This window comes from Rana temporaria, chromosome 4 (assembly GCF_905171775.1).
Source record: "Rana temporaria chromosome 4, aRanTem1.1, whole genome shotgun sequence".
Classification (NCBI taxonomy): Eukaryota; Metazoa; Chordata; class Amphibia; order Anura; family Ranidae; genus Rana; species Rana temporaria.
Window position 1 is genome coordinate 48,815,706 of NC_053492.1, and position 18,997 is coordinate 48,834,702.

Consider the following 18,997-nt stretch of genomic DNA (forward strand, 5'->3'; position numbering starts at 1 on the left):
TAATGGGTAAGGTGGCTGGTATAGGTAGGTGAACCAAAATAGAGGAAGCAAGGGGAACACTACTGGAAAGGGAGTAGGTGAGTGAGAGGACCATAGTAGATGCAGGGGGAACTTTACTGGAAGGGTAGCATGTTACTTTTTTGAATGGATGGACCTCAGTAGAAGTAGGGGAAACATAACTGTGGCAGGGCTACTTATGGGTGCCCCTTTGAGGGATCATATCACAACCGTTCTTTGTACCTTGCACTGGCTGCCATTCTACCATCATATTCTGTTTAAAGCAGGTTGTATCATGTTCAAAATCATGAGACGCCTTTCTCTGAGTTACCTTTGGTCACGCTTCCACAAACGAGTTCTGGGAAGATCACTTAGATCGAGCAGAAAAGGCCTCCTCCACATCTCTATGCCTAAGAAGACCCGGCATGGTGGTCAAGGTTTCTCCCACCAGGGTGGCGTGCTGTGGAACAGCCTCCTTGCTGAGCTCCTGGAGGCCCCTACCATCTTGGTCTTTCGCAGAAAACGAAAGACTTGGCTCTTCACACAAGCCTTTCCTGCATAGCCTCTCTTGTTCCAGCTCTCATGCTGCTTCCACCTGTTTCTGTCTCCTCCTAGTCCCTGTTTTTTTTTCCAGGGACTCCACCAAGCGTGTCGGGATCCTACAGGGTAAATGACCGCGCTATATCAAGATGCCACTCAACTCAACTCTCAACTCAATAACTGGAAGTGGATCAGATGGTTGGGCTGAGTGGGTGAGCCAAAGTAGATGTAGGGGGATGTCACCGTGGCCGCTCGTACCAGGAAGTGTTTGGATTGATTCCCAGAATGGAATTTCAATCAAACACTTGTAATTTTTAAAACTTGGCAGTATTGTAATTCACTTTTAATACAATTAAAGAGTTTTTCAGTTTTACGCTATGTGAGTTTCCCTCAGTTGTATTCATGGTATGGTAAACTATTTCTGGCCACTTGATGGGACAATAAGCAGATATTGGCTTGAGACTTTGAGATGTCATTAGGCCACCTGAAGCAGGTGTTCTAATTGGATCCCGTCTAATGAGATTTATTCCACATGCCTTTTTGACTCTATACATACAAAGGGTATAAAGATTCTGGTAAGAGACGAGTCCTCTTAATTGGAGGTGACGGTGCACTCGGGTGTTGCAAGTATTGGATTACACTAGATTTTTTCATTATTATTATCACAGCAGTGGATTTGGACTTGGATTTGTTTGGGACTCTTATTTATACTTTATTCCTTGTCCATTTTGATAAAATGGCTCACTTATAAGAATTTCTAGTTGTCACTATAAGCACAGCAATGTGTATTTATATTTGCATACAAGTTGGATCTACCAGCGTGAATTCTGTTTTGTTTAAGATGTAGGTAGAACACAACTTAAGGGGAAGAAGGGGACTTGTTTGAGTGGGTGGACCGTAGTAGATGTAGGGGGTACAAGACTGGAAGGAGAGCGGGTGACTGGTCTGAGTGGGTGGAACTCAATAGATGTAGAGGGAACAAAACTGGAAGGAGAGCGGGTGACTGGTCTGAGTGGGTGGAACTCATTAGATGTAGGGGGGAACAGAACTGGAAGGAGAGGAGGTGACTGGTCTGAGTGGGTGGAACTCAATAGATGTAGGGGATACAGGACTGAAAGGAGAGCGAGTGACTGGTCTGAGTGGGTGGACTCTAGTTAGTAGGTGTAGGGGGAACAGAACTGGAAGGAGAGCGGGTGACTGGTCTGAGTGGGTGGACTCTAGTTAGTAGGTGTAGGTGGAACAGAATTGGAAGGAGAGAGGGTGACTGGTCTGAGTGGGTGGACTCTAGTTAGTAGGTGTAGGGGGACCACAACTGGAAGGAGAGCGGGTGACTGGTCTGAGTGGGTGGAACTCAATAGATGTAGGGGGAACAGAACTGGAAGGAGAGCGGGTGACTGGTCTGAGTGGGTGGAACCCAATAGATGCAGGGGGATCAGGACTGGAAGGAATTCAGGTGACTGGTCTGAGTGGGTGGACCTCAGTAAATGTAGGGGGGAAATGACTGGAAAATTGGCAGATGACTTGTTTGAGTAAGTGGTTCATAGTAGATGAACAGGGAACATAACTAAAAGAGGAATAGGGGACTTGTCCATGTAGGTAAACCACAGAAGATGTAGGGGGTACAGGACTGTAAAGAGAGCGGGTGACTGGTCTGAGTGGGTGGAACTCAATAGATGTAGATGGAACAGAACTGGAAGGAGAACATGTGATTGGTCTGAGTGGGCGGACTTCAGTAGATGTAGGGGGATCAGGACTGGAAGCAGTCCAGGTGACTGATCTGAGTGGGTGGACCTCAGTAAATGTAAGGGGGAAATGACTGGAAGAGGAGCAGGTGACTTGTTTAAGTAAGTGGTTCATAGTAGATGAACAGGGAACATAACTAAAAGAGGAATACTGTAGGTGACTTTTCTGAGTAGGTAAACCACAGTAGATGTAGTGGGAACAGAACTGGAAGTAGATGTAGGAGGGACATGATTGAAAGGAGAGCAGGTTGCCTTGTCTGAATTGGTGAAGAATAGTAGATGTAGTGGGAACATGATTGGAAGGGGAGCAGATGACTTGTCTGAGTGTGTGGATTCCTATGCTTTGTCCGCAGAAAATCCGTTCGTGTGTATGAGGCTTTAGACTGGAATGTCATTAAAGTTCATGGGCCAGATCCACGAAGCAGTTACGCTGGCGTATCTATTGATGCGCCGCGTAACTTCTAGGTTGCTCCGGCGTATCTTTGTTTTGTATCCACAAAACAAGATAGTGTACACCTGAAGCTGGGCTAGATCCGACTGGCGTACGTCTTAGTACGCCGTCGGATCTAAGGTGCATATTTACGCTGGCCGCTAGGTGGCGCTTCCGTCGATTTCCGCGTCGAGTATGCAAATTAGCTAGATACGCCAATCCACAAACGTACATCCGCCCAGCGCATTTTTTTACGTCGTTTACGTAAGGCTTTTTTCAGCGTAGCGTTACCCCTGCTCTATGAGGCGTAAGCAATGTTAAGTATGGACGTCGGGCCAGCGTAGAATTTTCCGTTGTGTACGTCGTTTGCGTAAAACGTTCGCGAATAGGGCTTTGCATAGAATTATGTTCACGTCGAAAGCATTGGCTTGTTGCGGGTTAATTTGGAGCATGCGCACTGGGATACCCCCACGGACGGCGTATGCGCCGTTAAAAAAACCCCGTCATTTACGTGGGGTCAAGACGTATTAACATAAAACATGCCCACAACTTAGTGATTTGAATTGCGCGCCCTTACGCCGACACATTTAAACTACGCCACCGTAACTTACGGCGCAAATTCTTTGTGGATACGGAAAATACGCTGTAAGTTACGGCGGCGTAGTGTATCTGAGATATGCTACGCCGGACATAATAATGTGCCGCGCTACGTGGATCTGGCCCCCATGTGTGTGTAAAGACAGTTGTCCCAGTACTTTTGGTCATATAGTCTAACAGCAGCACTGTCAGCAATTGGCCATTAGGCTGCCTTTGAGGTCTATCAGATATGCACATCGCAGTCCAAATGAACAAGCTCGTCTGGTGACTGACAACGCTACTTCTATAAGATTTTAATGATTACGTTTGATAAAGAAGTTACAAACCTGAACTTTTTCATAGGCCATCTACGAGAAACTCTTTAAAAGAGATAACGGCACAATAAACAAACTGCTATTTCAGCATTTCACACGGCATGATAAGTGCAAACGTGGCCTATATTTTCCCTCAATTTTATTTTTCAAACTTTTTTTTATATATATATATATATATATAGAAAGCAACCACAAAAAAAAAAAACCTCAACTGACAGATTTAATATTAAACGGGTTACCTATAACACAGGTAAAAATGACAGTAACACCGGCTTTGAACCGGCTTTCAAAATGCCACATTATGAAAAGTTAAATTACGCTTTGTACTCCTGCCTGAAAAGCATTTGATTTTTAAAACCTTGCGCTGCTTCCATCAAGGTAGGAACTTGAGTTTTGCAGCGCGGCGCCTCCAGCCCACAGCGCGAGAGTGAGGAAACCTGACAGCTTGTAATAAGTAATTTTTATACAGTTACATTTATCACTCAGCCAGCCTGCCAGTATTTTAAACACAGACCTTAAAATGCAGCGAGAAGAGCTGCAGGCCTTTTCTTTTTATATATATAAAACTTTTTTTTTCTCCCCCCCTCCTCCCCGTCTCTCTCCCCCCCTTTTTTTTTTCTTCTCGCAGCCGTTTCCTGTTAATGGTGCACTTTTTAAAATATGCGCTGAAATGCCTACACATTGTTAATACATCACTAAAGGTTACAAATGACTCTATTTAGCCCACAGGATGTTGTTTGAGGCTTTAATAAATTAAGATATCGCCACTTTTTTCAGGCAAAAATCAATTGCTTCAATTAAGAAATTTACAGCAATCCAAATATTTATGAAGTCGGCAAGGCGGCGGGGAGAATAAGGGGGGGTCGGGGGGGGGGGAGAAGCATCCTGTTCACTCATTAGCAAAGATATCAGGATAAGGGGAAACGACCTACTTACCTTCCGAGAGGAATTAGTGCATGCTCTGGAATTTGCATATCAAAACAAGCTGCTGCTTTTTGAGAGACGTGTATGTGCGTTGTGTATGTATATAGGCTCGGTGAACCAGAGCAGGGATAAAGGGTTATGGTTACGCTTTCATTGTGATGTGCATATAGCCAGGGAGATCTCTGGACCTATCCAAACTGATCATGCTCCCATGTACAAAGTGTTGTAAAAAAAATATAATAGCAAAGAAGTACAGTAAAACCTTGGATTGCAAGCATAATTTGTTACGGAAACATGTTTGTAATCCAAAGCATTTGTATATCAAAGCGAATTTCCCCATAAGAAATATTGGAAACTCAGGTGATTCGTTCCACAACCATTTATTCAAAGGTCTTTCAGTTTATAGCCCATATAAAAAGATTTTGTAGGTATTGGGTTTCCTACTCGCAAGCCACAGCAATATGAATATGTTAAAAAGTTTCCATGATTATGGTCATATCTATACCAATGCATTACCTTAATATTTGTTTTTTTATTTTATTTTAGAGCTGGTAAACAGATTGGTGGCCCCAGAACAAATCCCCTGAGGAAGCCACTTTGGCGAAACATGTTGGGACAGGACACTTTACTGTGACCACCTTATGTTGAAATTTGGGAAGCCAGCGACTCACCCATTTCAATCTACGCTCTCACAACCAGTTTTTAATGAACCCTTTTTTCATGTATATTTGTATTAATAAAAATATATTTTATTCTTTATATATATATTGTCTATATGCTTTCTTCAGCGCCGTTATAACCCCACCCCCTTCTCCTACTACTAAAATATAAACTGGCATGAGGTGTGTATACTTTAGAACCACTCAGATCTTCTCCATTTTTGATCACTTGTATATCAAAGCGAATTTCCCCATAAGAAATAATGGAAACTCAGGTGATTCGTTCCACAGCCATTTATTCATAAGTCCTTCAGTTTATAGTCCATATAAAAAGATTATAGCAATGTGAGGTTGTGTAACCATAAAAAGTCCATCCACAAATGGAAGCCTCCGCAAGTAGATTAGAAGCAAAATCTAGCTACAGAGTATAGAAGAGAAGAGAGGTGACTCTGAGGCCCTGTACACATCGGACCGAACCGATGAGAATGAACTGAAGTTCAGTTTCATCGGACCAAACCGACCGTGTGTATAGGCCATCGGTCTGTTTTCCTTCGGGCCAAAATTTTAAAACATGCTTCAAAACCGAACCGATGGACCGCTGCCCCATCGGACCAAACCGATGGTTAGTACAGAAAAGCATCGGTTTAAAACCCGCGCATGCTCAGAATCAAGTCGACGCATGCTTGGAACCATTGAACTTCATTTTATTCAGCAATGCGTGTGTTTGACGTCACCGTGTTCTGACCCGATCGGATTTTGGACTGACGGTGTGTACACATATCAGGCCGTACGGCCACTTCAGAGGTGAACCGATGAAAACGGTCCGACGGACCAGTCACATCGGTTTGGTCCGACCGTGTGTACAAGGCCTCAGTGTAGCAGTATGGTTACATTTAATGAAGGTACAACATTTAGCAACTCACATGGTTAATGATTAAAACAAGCACATTTAATTATGCAGGCATCCGGGGTAAAGCTGTCCACATAGACCGTCCACCTTATTACATCAGGACGGATACTAGACAGTGCCCCCCCATCCCTCACCATGGGGGCCCTCTGTTCTCTCTCCAGAAAACTGATAAGAACAGATACTATACTTGATCTTAGCCAAAAGGCCCAAGAAGCGTTAACCCTCTGTAGTCTTAAAGTATACCTAAAGGCAAAACTTTTTATTTTTTTGTTTTGGATAGGGTGGAGAGGGATTTGAACAACTCTCAGGTTTATTGCCATCTGTGCTCCTGTTAGGGGGATTCGCCCTCTCTATTTGTCCTGTATACCGTTATCACCAAAAGAGAAAATCAAGGAAGATCCCAAATTTTGGGTTGTCTCCAAAACAGGAATAAAGGGGAAATCTTCCATGGGGACACCAGATTCCTTCACTTTGGAGGGATTTCCTCTCACTTCCTGTTTTGACTATGGGACAGGAAGTGAAGGGAAATCTCCCCAATGGCAAAAAAAAACAATAAAAAAAACAGATAGAAATTATAAAATTAAAGAAAAACAAAACTTTTGCCCTAAGTCCTGCTTGTTATCTACCTGTTAACATTGTTTGAGATAAGACTACAAAGTTTCTTTATTTCTAAGATAAAGTCCAGGCACAAAATACTCTCATGCAAATATATTCCCAAATACTTACAAAGGATATGAATCCACTTTGTGTTCATCAAATGCCTTTGAAAACCTGGTTATTTCCTTGTAAATGTAGCAGTGCCATCATCACTGTGCTGTACATACTGTAGCCTGTGCAAAGAGCAAAGTTTATTACTGGATTACTACACAAGTCTGGAAGAAATAGGCCTCGTACACACAACCGTTTTCCTCGGCAAAATCCATCAAGAAAAATGTTGGCAGAGCATTTTTGCAGAGAAAAATGGTCGTGTGTATGTTTTTCGTCGAGAAAACTGTCGTGGATCTCGATGGGAATAAAAGAGAACAAGTTCTCTTTTTTCTCGTCGGGAGTCTCAATTTCCTCGTCGTGTTTCTCGTCGGGCTGGTTTACGACGAGAAACACGTTCGTGTGTATGCTTAGAAACCCGCGCATGCTCAAAATAAAGTATGAGACAGGAGCGCACCTTCGGTAAAAGTAGCGTTCGTAATGGAGATAGCACATTCGTCACGCTGTAACAGACTGAAAAGCGCAAATCGTCTCTCACCAAACTTTTACTTAACACGCAGTAGCATGAGATTAGCAAAAGCAGCCCCAAGGGTGGCGCCAGTGGAATCGAATTTCCCCTTTATAGTGCCGTCCTACATGTTGTACGTCACCGCGTTTGAGAACGATGAGATTTTGTCTTGACAGTGTGTATGCAAAGAAAGCTTGACAAGATTCTCATCAAGCCTGACAAGAACCTCGTCGAGGAAAACAGCGTTTCTTTTACGACGAGATTCTTGGTCGTGTGTACGAGGCCTTACACAAAGCACACCAAGATTCAAGGGAGAATACACATGACTCTTGTATTTAGACAATATTTGCTCATCACAGAGTTCAGTTTTAACAAAATAATAAGGAGCAGATAAGAGGAGTTAGGGTTCACAAATACTTTAAGGCCAGAAATAGACAAGGCAAATTTCTTTCATGGCTGCAGGAAAGATATTTGCTCGATTTTCTCATCAACACAGACATTAATCTATCTAATACCATATAGGGGGGTGACTGAAGAGAGGGGGCAGTGCCCGGGTGCCCCTAAGGAACGGGCCTGCCACTGCCTGGTTCTATAGTAGTTGGCATTGCAATGTACCGTACTTTGGATTGTGCATTAACATGCGTAACAAATGGTAAAATTTTGCTGAAGTTTATTTGTTTCTGTCTGTGCTCTGTTGGGGAGATTTGCAAAAATGGAGAGATAGCGATGATCCCTCAAAGTTGTTTAATTTGTGTTGCTATCCAATAGTATTGTAATGAGGTTGGTGTTGGTGTAAGTGATCTCCTCACCACAACCGATCTCCACAATTGTCTTGATACGTAGTGCAAAACAACAAGAAGGAGAATAAAAGCTCCACATTAATGATCAATAGTCCAGATATAATTTTATTACAGTAAGGGTCAAAGGGACAATGAATGTAGTAGCTGGAAATGTGCTTTGGGAGTTCAAAAATCCCCAGCTGGCAAACCAGCTGCTGATGAGATCTGTGAAGGTTATCACACTGGACAAAATATTATTCCAGGTCTAGTGAATATTTAGTCCTTAACATTGTTTCCACCTTAAAGCCCCAATGAAGGGGGTAGTCGTGAGCCCCAAAAATGCATTGGATGACGGGTGCACCACCACGGTTTTTACTGTACTGTTGACACATTCTGGAATAAAATTGCATCTCCTTCTTGCTGTTATGGTGGGCGTACATGCTTTGATTTTATTATCCGATTAAAGTTTGATCAATCAAAACAATCAAATTTGTAAATATTTGAATAATCATAACTACCATTCCGATTAATTTAGATTTGATTTAGATGATGTTGACATTGGTGAGGGTGCAAAAACATTAATCATTTTGCATCAATCAACAGCATGAAGATACTTTGTTCGGGAATATTATGGTATTTCGATTGATGAAGTTATGAGATTACATGGTAAAATACAGAGATTTGTTACATGACTTACAATTGCAAGTTACAATTGTATCTTAACTATCAATTGAAAATCGATTTTCCCCGTGCACGGCATATTGGTCAAATGAAGATTATGCCTCAGAAGAGATTGGAAGGAAAAAAAAAACAATCTTTTATCAAACTGCATGTGGCCTCCAGTAAGGCCATGGGTAAAAAAAAGCTTTTAGAATCATTTTACTTTTTTTTTTTTTTGCCTCGAAACAGTTTTATATTAGCCAAAGTGTCTAATATAGGAGCCTCTGGTAATATTGGATCTTCTCCTCTCTCTCTGGCCCTAGGAGGAACCTCACTCCGGCTGACACCATCAAAATACCTTGGCTGGCAGCTCCCAGCAGTCACACAGAGATGGCACACACTAACAGTTAGGAAATTAGCAGATTGTATTAGCAGACCAAAGTAAAACAGTAGCACAGTTCAGTTTCAATGTACATAGCTCCCAACCATCCCTGATTTCGAGGGAATGTCCCTGATTTGGAGCAATGTCCCTCTGTCCCTCTTTCCTCATCATTTGTCCCTCATTTTGGTCTGATCTGTATAGTTGTATATAAAATGTACCTTTTATCTTTCAAAAAGTGTTTCCTATTGCTAAACCTTTCATCCAAATTGCTGCATTTGTACATTTTAAAAGCCAATATAAAAGGAATAGTAGTGGTAAAATAAAAATGAAATTTAAATAACCTTTTTTTGGGGGTAATTCTCCTTTAAGGGTGTGTGGCAGAGGGCGTGTCCTATGCCTACATACATTTGTTAGTAGGTGTCCCTCATTCCCATCTCAAAATGTTGGGAGGTATGAATATATGAGAAGACAGTACAATACAGATGAAAAGCAATAAACCCTTGTACCTTTCAAGATAGACTCAGCGTGTACTGCAGTACCAAGAGCGTAAAGAGTAGCTCTCTGACTGAGAGATTACGTCCCAAATGGCTGTGGAGGAGTACTAATATGTAGGACAGGCTAGTTCACTTGAGGGCCCTCAGACAAGGGCTCATGTTAGGCCTGCAAGTTTGCACTACCAGCCACCCAGTTCTACCCACAGGAATGGAATGAGATCTGAACAGTTTTTTGACATTAGCTTCTGCCGGCACAGTTAAGGCCCTTTAATGTTGGTGCGCAAAAGCAGTGCAGTTGAGTGAGAAATTAGACTCATTCAAAGGGTATGCCCCTTTAAGGCGGCTTGGTGAAAATGAACACATTCAAAGGAAAGGGAATGCAATGTGGAGAATGGATTGTGAGGAGTTAACATTACAATATTATGCAGCAAGTAATGGTGCACAGGGAGTAATCAAGGTCAGCAGTCTGGAGTAATGGCAGCTTTGGTGGCTGTCTTTGACTTTATTAGCTGCGGCTCTCAGTTGACAATAATAGCAAGTATGTTTAGATATGAATGGATAACAGTGTCAATGGAGGATAATGGCCCTCCCTCAGGCCTGAGTTGCAAAAAAAGGGTTAGCTGTTAGTTATGGATATTGTGTGGGTCAGGGACCCTCTCACCGGATCCTTCTATGGCAGTCCTTTAGGTAGGAGGCCCCCTTAAGCATCTTTGCAGTGGCTCTGGATGATGGGTGCACCACCACGGACTACCTCCACGGCTTAGCGGTCAGTTCAGCAGTCTGCCCCTTGGCTCTGATACTGCCCCATTGGATGCAGTCCAACCTGATCTGGGTCAACACAGCACAACACGGGTACCACACACCTTCCTGGTTGGTGCATCTGTCTCCAATTTCCCAGCTCCTTCCTGGGCTTTTGCTTTTATATCACCCCTCCCCTTTTCTGGTGCTTGTGACCCCAACTTCACTGTGTTCCAGATCCTTGTTTAAGACTATATCTCCCAGACTGCTCTGGAGATTGTGTTAGAATTAGGACTGGGCAAAGTGACAATACCCAGTGTTACGTGTCTATGAATGTTAGAGCAGTAATTAGGGGGCAAAAAAAATGCTGCAAACCTGCATTCAGGAAGAAGCACACTGGCATATGTGTGTAATTTCATAGCAAGACTGGGTGTCAGATAGGGTGATCAGCAATATTGGGGTACCACAAGGGACAGTTCTCTCTCCCTTTCTTTTTACTGTCTATAGCACTGATTTCAGCTACCAGATAAAGTCTTGCCACCTTCAGAAGTTTTCTGATGACTCTGCGATAGTGGGATGTATCAGGGATGGGGAAGAGACTCAGGCCCCGTACACACGACTGAGTTTCTCTGCAGAATTCAGCCAGAAACTCGATCGGAGCCGTATTCTGCCGAGAAACCCGGTCGTGTGTACACTTTCGGCCAAGGAAACGGACGAGGATCTTGTCGGGCCAAATAGAGAACATGTTCTCTATTTCCTCGTTAGTCAATGAGGAAACTTGGCTTGCCGAGATCCTCGGCGGCTTCACAAGGAACTCGACGAGCAAAACGATGTGTTTTGCCCGTCGAGTTTCTCGGACGTGTGTACGGGGCCTAAGTATAGGATCATCTATATCTAAATGTGACAAAGACAAAGGAGCTGGTTGTGGATTTCAGAAAGAATAAGCCACCATTGACCCCCAATCTCCATCCGAGGACTGGATGTGGAGGTAGTAGAGAGTTAGAAGTATCTGGGGATGCACATAGATAATAAGCTGGACTGGAGCAAGAACACTGAGGTGCTCTATAGCAGTGGTTCTCAACCCCCTAGTGCCGTGACCCCTCGATAAAATTTCCTAACTTGTGGGGACCCCTAACAGTAAAATTATTTTCGTAGTGTGGGTTGTCAGCACCCAAGGCAAGTAATTTGTGCTCCTAACCCATGAACATTTAGCGCTCCCTGAGTTCCTTCCACTCGTACGGTATTAAAACGTGTATGGTACATTTTAGGACGTACCACACATTCTCTTTGTTCGCCTTTCTTTCCCTTTAGTCTCTCTCTATCCTAATTCATATTTATTTATTTATTTCTCTTACTCTTCCCCCCCCTCTTTTTCCTCTCCTTCCTCTTTTTCCTCTCCTTTCTCTTTTTCCTCTTCTCCCCTCTTTTTCCTCTCCCCCTTCTTTTTCCTCTCCCCTGTCTCTTTTTCCCCACCCCACCTATTTTTCCTCTCCTCTCCTCCCTTTTTTTCTCTATTTTAATTCCTTCTCTTACTCCTTGGTGGAGGGGTAATATGATGAGTGGCAATGCTGGGGGGAGTTCTGATCAGGCAACTTCGGTGCTCTTGATCAAGGTCACCTGCTGATTTAAGAACAGTAGTGGGGACTTTTAATGGCAATTCTAATCACAGGTAGTGTCTCCAGCTCTGTGGTGTCTCGCAGCAGTGACACCTATGCCAAAATCAGAAGATGGGGTCTCCTTCACTTCCTCACCAGTCAGTTGACCTCTAGTCTCTGCCCCCCAGCCATGCCGTGAACTGAGTGGGCGGCCGCGGGCTCCAGGGACAGCCCTACGGGCTTCAGGAACTGCCCAGGATTCGGTGACCCCTGGGAAATCATCATTCGACCCCTGAGGGGGTCCCCAGCACTCTTCTGTATGCAGTAGCATGCTGGGGAAGCAGGCTTAGGATGTCCGACACCAACAGACTCAACAAAATGATTCTCAAGGACAGTTATGTTGTTGGATTGAAATTGGAGTCTTTTACAACATTGTTGGAGAGGAGAACATTGTTCAAGTTACGTTCAATCTTGGACAACTCCTCCCACCCACTCCACAATACATTGGTCGGTCTGTGGAGTACCATCAGTGACAGATTATTACACCCACGATGCACCACATAGCGACACAGGAAATCATTTTTGCCTGTGGTGATCAAGATATAAAATTGATTTCTGTGAGGGCTGGAGGTAAAGATTTATCTCTGGTTTATCATCAGAGTTTTGTGTTGTTTTTATAGTATGTTGGCATTGTATTGGTTATTATTTGGGTGGTGTTAGAGAAAGTGGTATATTTATATTTGGTGGTTTGATTATCTGTTATTTTTACCTACCGTATTTGCCAGCGTATAAGACGACTGGGCGTATAAGACGACCCCCTAATTTTCCAGCCAAAATGTTGGTTTTGGGATATACTCGCCGTATAAGACTACCCCCTTCCTACTAGTCATGCCTCGCCTCATGGTGCCACCATTACATGCCAGACTGTGCCCCATTACATGCCAGACTTTACCCTTACCTTATCCTAAGACATGCAGAATTGTGGCCGTCCATTTTTTCAAAAGCCGCGCCTTCTACGTCTTCTGTTCCATGATAGGCGGAACACTCAGCTTCCCAGGAGGCACTATGTTCAGTGTTCGCCTATCACGGAGGCCCTCTCGTCTGAGGACGAGAGGGCCTCCGTGATAGGCGGACACTAAACACAGGACGAGAGGGCCTCCGTGATAGGCAGACACTAAACACAGTGTCTCCTGGGAAGCTGAGTGTTCCGCCTATCACGGAACAGAAGAAGTAGGAGGCGCGGCTTTGAAAAATGTACGGCCGCGATTCTGCATGTCTTAGGATAAGGTAAGGATGTTAGGTTACCGGCGTATAAGACGACCCCCGACTTCTAAGAAGATTTTAAGGGGTTAAAAAGTCATCTTATACGCCGGAAAATACGGTATGTTGTATTTTAATTGTATGGATGTTTTATTTGTAGTGTATCTTTAATTTTGTTTATTTGGCACTAATGGCTGTTATTGGTATTTTCGTTGTGTTTTTGTATCTTGTTCAGTTTATTGTTGTGATCTTGTGTTGCCTTAGTTAAGTGTGTCTGTGTCGTAACAATTTCCCAATTTCCCTTTGGAGTTAATATAGTAATCTGTATCTGTAGTGGCTAGAACAGTAGTCTAGCTACTAGAATTAAATTACGCGCTGATGCCTCTAAACACCAAAAGCGCATAAATCCATGTAAATATGCACCACATCTTTCTGACAGATCACTTTCATATGCCTGTCTAGTAGACATGTGCACACTAAAATATTTTGTTTCGGAATTTCGTTTTCATCCCAAAAATTTATTAATTTAGTTACTCCCGAAATTCGTTTTTATTTATTTTGTTTTTCGTTAAAAAAATGCATTTGTCCGAAAATCCAAATGAATTAAGGTCGAATCTGTCATTGAAGGCTTATGGTGTCTGTCAAATGTTCTAAGACGATTCAACGGAATCTTAAAAAAAAAAAAAAAGATTCGATAGAATCTTAAAAAAAAAAAAAGATTCAACGGAGCAACAAAACTGTACGATGCCGCAATCATACATTTCCGGTCAAATGTTCCGCCTACAAGCTATAGTAGAATTCTAATGTTGTATGACTATTAATAATTATATTTATTAATTATTATTATAGTCAACCAACATTAGAATTCTTCTATAGCCTATGGGCCGAGTATTTCACCATAAATGTCCGCTTGCTACGATCGTATGTTTTTAGCTACTTCGTCGAATCTTCAAGTCTCTCTATGTCGAATCTTTTCTCTCTATGTCGAATCTTTTCTCTCTATGTCAAATCTTTTCTCTCTGTGTTGAATCTTCTCTCTTTATGTAGAATAATATTGGACAAATAGAGTTAAGGTAAGGCACATTCGACCGCAACGAAAACGAAAATAAAGCATTTGTTTATGTCGGATTTCTTTCAGTTTTCGTTTTCTGTGCTTTCGTTATCGTTTGTTAAAACGATAACGAAAATACCTGAAATTCAGACGAAAATGCATTCAAACGAAAACGAATGCACATGTCTACTGTCTAGTCTAAATGACAATTGTCATCAGAACAGGTGTCCCCAGTGGAAGATTTCCCTCCTATTACTGTTCCAGTGACAACTATACCATGTAAAATTTTCCATCACTTTGGGGTTGATTTACTAAAGGCAAATAGACTGGGCACTTTGCAAAATGTAGCTGCACTCTGCAAGAGCGGTTCCAGAGTTAGTTAATGAGGGAGAGCTATGCTAACTTCCATCAGGGCCAGGGCAAGGGGTGGGCAGGAGGGACGGCTGCCTTAAGCACTGTGGTATCATCTGAGATTGGGCGGGGAAATGTGGGGGGTGGTAGGGGGGAAGAAATGTTCTAGGAGGGGAAATTGGGGAGGGGAGGGTGTTATAAGTAATTATTCAGTAATTCAGTAATTATTCAGGGGGATTTGTGTTGGGAGGGGGTTGGAGGTAGAGGATTGGTGTTAGGTAGGGAGATTTGTGGATTTATGATAGACAAGGTGATATGGTAGGAGGAAGGGGATTTGTGCTAGGAAGAGATATTTTTTTTGAGGGGGGGGAATTGTGCTAGTGGGGTGATTGGGGGTATTTGTGCTAGGGGTGGATATTTGTGCTAGGAGAGGGATTTGGAATGGGGAGTAAGAGGATGTGTACTCGAAAGGGTAATTTTTTTTCCGAGGGGGGCATTTGTGCTGAGGGGATTTGGGGGATGGAGGGGGCAAAGATTTATGCTGGGAGGGGGGATTTCAGCAGGGGGGGGTGAATTTGTACTTGGAGGAGGGGGGATTTATGCTTAGGGGCATAGGTGTGCGCAGCCTATTGCATTAGGATGTGCACCCCAAAGCTCAAGCATACATGCCTTTCTCTACAGTCTCAGTTGCATGGGACAGAAAATAAATGAGTGCCCTGTGCTGAGCGGCTTTCGGTGTATTCACAAACTGAAGCACAGTAAACTAAGTTTACTATGCTTCAGTTATGAATGAACAAGGACAGTACGCTTAAATTACAAATTTACTACCCTCTTCCCCCACTCTCTATCCTGAAACATCCCCTGCATCAGCTGGGGAGAGATGAGGGAAGCCATCAGCACTGTGGGGCAGAGGGGCCAACACAGGGGAAGCCCTGGCAGTAGGGGGAATCAGGACAGCAGTAAGGCCCTGTACACACGATCAGACCAAACCGATGAAAATGGACTGAAGTTTAGTTTCATCGGTCCAAACCGACCGTGTGTGCCCCATCGGTCAGTTATCCTTTGGTCCAAAAATGTAGAACTTGCTTTAAAATTCAACCGATGGACGCCTAACCGATAGGTCAAAACCGATGGTTAGTATGCAAAAGCATCGGTTCCAAACCCGCGCATGCTCAGAATCAAGTTGACGCATGTTTGGAAGCATTGAACTTCATTTTTCTCTGCACGTCGTTGTGTGTCGGACCGTTCTCATCGGATGGACCGACCGTGTGTACGCGGCCTAAGTGATTAGGGTGTGCCCAGGCACACCCCAGGCACACAGCTATGCTTAGGGGGTAAGCATGCAGATTAGTGCACATTTTTTGGGGGGGATGGACGTTCGCTGACACATACATCTTGGGGGGGGCACAGTTGGGCATGCTCGCCCTGGGGTCTAGGTGTCCTTGTCCCGACACTGACTTCCATCATCCAATCAGGTGCAAGCAAAAATTCAGTTTTTTTTTATTTTCCTTGCATGTGATTGGGTATTCTTTGCAAAGTGAAGCTTTACCTCATTTACTAAGCTCTGGAACAATTGCACCTGCATAGTGCACAACCTCTTTGCCTTTAGTAAATCAACCCCATTCTGTCTTGGTGACAATAGTCATCAGGACATAAAAAGAAGGTTAATTTCTCCGAAGGGGGCATTTACAAATTTAAAGGGGCTCTAACTCTACCTAAAAAAAAAAACCTTATGTCTGGACTTATAATTTATGGTAAAGGACATAGAGGCAGATCAGATGGCAGGTGTTGTGAGTCTGCATAACATTTAGAAAAGTTTCTGCATGAAAAGCTTCATTTGTGAAGGCATTGGAACACTAGAATGGGGCCTTTGAAGATGGCTAAATCAGGAAATTGCCTGTAAATAACTAGAATTGCACAGAAGGCTTTTATCGCTATGTACTGGGACTCTGTTCAGTGAGCAAAGCAAGATTTCTTTTTTTTGCAACATTAATTATATTCACTCCAGTTCCACTTTAAGCTTTGTTACAAATTAAACTTATGTCATTGCTACTTTTGCGGTACACAACGCTGAGCGCGAGATCAAAGAGCCAATGTAAACTTTAATAGGCATCATTATTAAGCTGAGCTATTTACATATAGGAGGAAAAAAGACTCTATTGTAAGAAAATGTTGGTCAGTGTGCAGATAGACCAGTACCTTATGTCTCTTTTTTCTTCTGCCCCCACTTTACGGTTCCCCCAACCTCTCCCCCAACCTGTTTCATCTTATATCTTTAGCAACAAGTTTGCATGCCTCTGAAACGCCTACAGTGCATCCGGAAAGTATTCACAGCGCTTCACTTTTTCCACATTTTGTTATGTTACTGATTGGCACTGACAGGTGGCCCTGATGGGCAACACTAATGATGACTGATGAGGTACTGACAGGTGTTACTGATGGGCAGTGATTGGCACTGTGGTGGGCAGTGATTGGCACTGTGGTGGGCAGGGATTGGCACTGCTGGTGGGCACTGGCATACTTCATTATGGGGGCACTGGTGATTGGTACACTGAAGGGGGCTGTGCTGATAATCAATGTGCTTATCAGCACAGACCCCCCCCCCCCCTCTGACAGGGAGAGACGCAGATCCGAGAACCGAGAAATGCTGTTTACCGGCACTTCCTGGTTCACACGATGATCAGCTGTGATTGGTCACAGCTGATCACGTGGTAAGAAGCCTCTGACAGGCTTCTTATCACGATCGGAGATGCGGCGTGTCAGACTGACATGCTGCACTCGTGATCGCCACAATGCGTGCCCACGCCGGCATGTTATCCTGCTGGACGCCAATAGATGACCAGTCAGGATAAGAGAACCACTTCCCGGATGTCAATTTGCTGTTGACCAGACGGGAAGTGGTCAAAGGTTAACTCAATTTTCGTGCGGGAAAAAAATAGCAAAAAAATTAAAAATAATATAGTGTGCATAATTGTGATACAAGTCATATTGTAATTGAGTGTAATTAAAAATGACCTTTCCTTTACAATCTGCAGCCTCTGTAAATTTCTATATATCCATTGCAATAAGGCTACATGGAGTTGTTCTGTACACAGTGTGTACTGACCACTCCCCAGAAACATAATTTCCTGCTTGCGTGATTGGCTCGCCAATTTTCCTAGAAATCTGACTAAGATACAAGTCAGATTTTAAGAATCCCCTGCAACAAAAATGTCATTTTTGGTGAGATATTTCCAATAGGAACACGTCTGCAGCTGCCACAGCTGACAGTTAATTATGAAACCACTCCCATTAGACCCACTTACCGCAGAGGCACAGACAAACACACAGGGATTTCTTCAGAATAACAAAAGGTAGGAATCTGCAACAAAGTTTGTTATAATCCTTGCAAAGTACATAGATCACCCAGAGGGGAATGTTGTTTTCTCCACAAAAGAGGAGTTACGCTTTAATTAAAACTAAAAAACTAAAAAAAAATTGCATGTACATAAGTATTTACAGCCTTTGCCATGACTCAAAATTGAGCTCAGGTGCTTTCTGTTTCCACTGATTACCCGTGAGATGTTTCTACAATTGTGAGGAGTCCACCTGTGGTAAATTCAGGTGATTGGACATGATTTGGAAAGGCTCACACCTGTCTATATAGGATCCCACAGTTACCAGTGCATGCCAGAGCACAAACTAAGCCATGAAGTCCAAGGAATTGTTTGTAGACCTCCAAGACAGGATTGTATTGAGGGACAGATCTGGGGAAGGGTACAGAAACATTTCTGCAGCAATGAGGTCCCAATGAGCACATTGACCTCTATAATCATATAATGGAAGAAGTTTGGAACCACCAGGACTCATCCTAGAGCGGGCCGCCCAGTCAAACTGAGCGATAGGGGGAGAAGGACCTTAGTCAGGGAGGTGACCAGCGGCAGGAACTAGGAGACTAGTCAGGATAGAAAGAAAGATGAATGCAGCAATGTAAAGAGACATCCTTGATGAAAACTTGCTTCAGAGCGCTCTGGACCTCAGACTGGGGCGAAGGTTCATCTTCCAACAGGACAACGACCCTAAGCACACAGCCAAGATAACAAAGGAGTCGCTACGGGACAACTCTGTGAATGTCCTTGAGTGGCCCAGCCAGAGCCCAGACATGAACCCGAATGAACATCTCAGGAGAGATCTGAAGATGGCTGTGCACCGACGATCTCCATCCAACCTTATTGGAGCTTGAGAGGTCCTGCAAAGAAGAATGGGAGAAACTGCCCAAAAATAGGTGTGCCAAGCTTATAGCATCAAACTCAATAAGACTTGAAGCTGTAATTGGTGCCAACGGTGCTTCAACAAAGTATTGAGGAAAGGCTGTGAATACC

General features: G+C 43.4%; 1 pseudogene; it reads right to left on the reverse strand.

Annotated features, from left to right (window-relative positions):
- Window positions 1-6,174: 6,174 nt before the first annotated feature.
- On the reverse strand, window positions 6,175-6,331 carry LOC120938734 (annotated as a pseudogene).
- Between the last annotated feature and the right edge of the window lie 12,666 nt (window positions 6,332-18,997).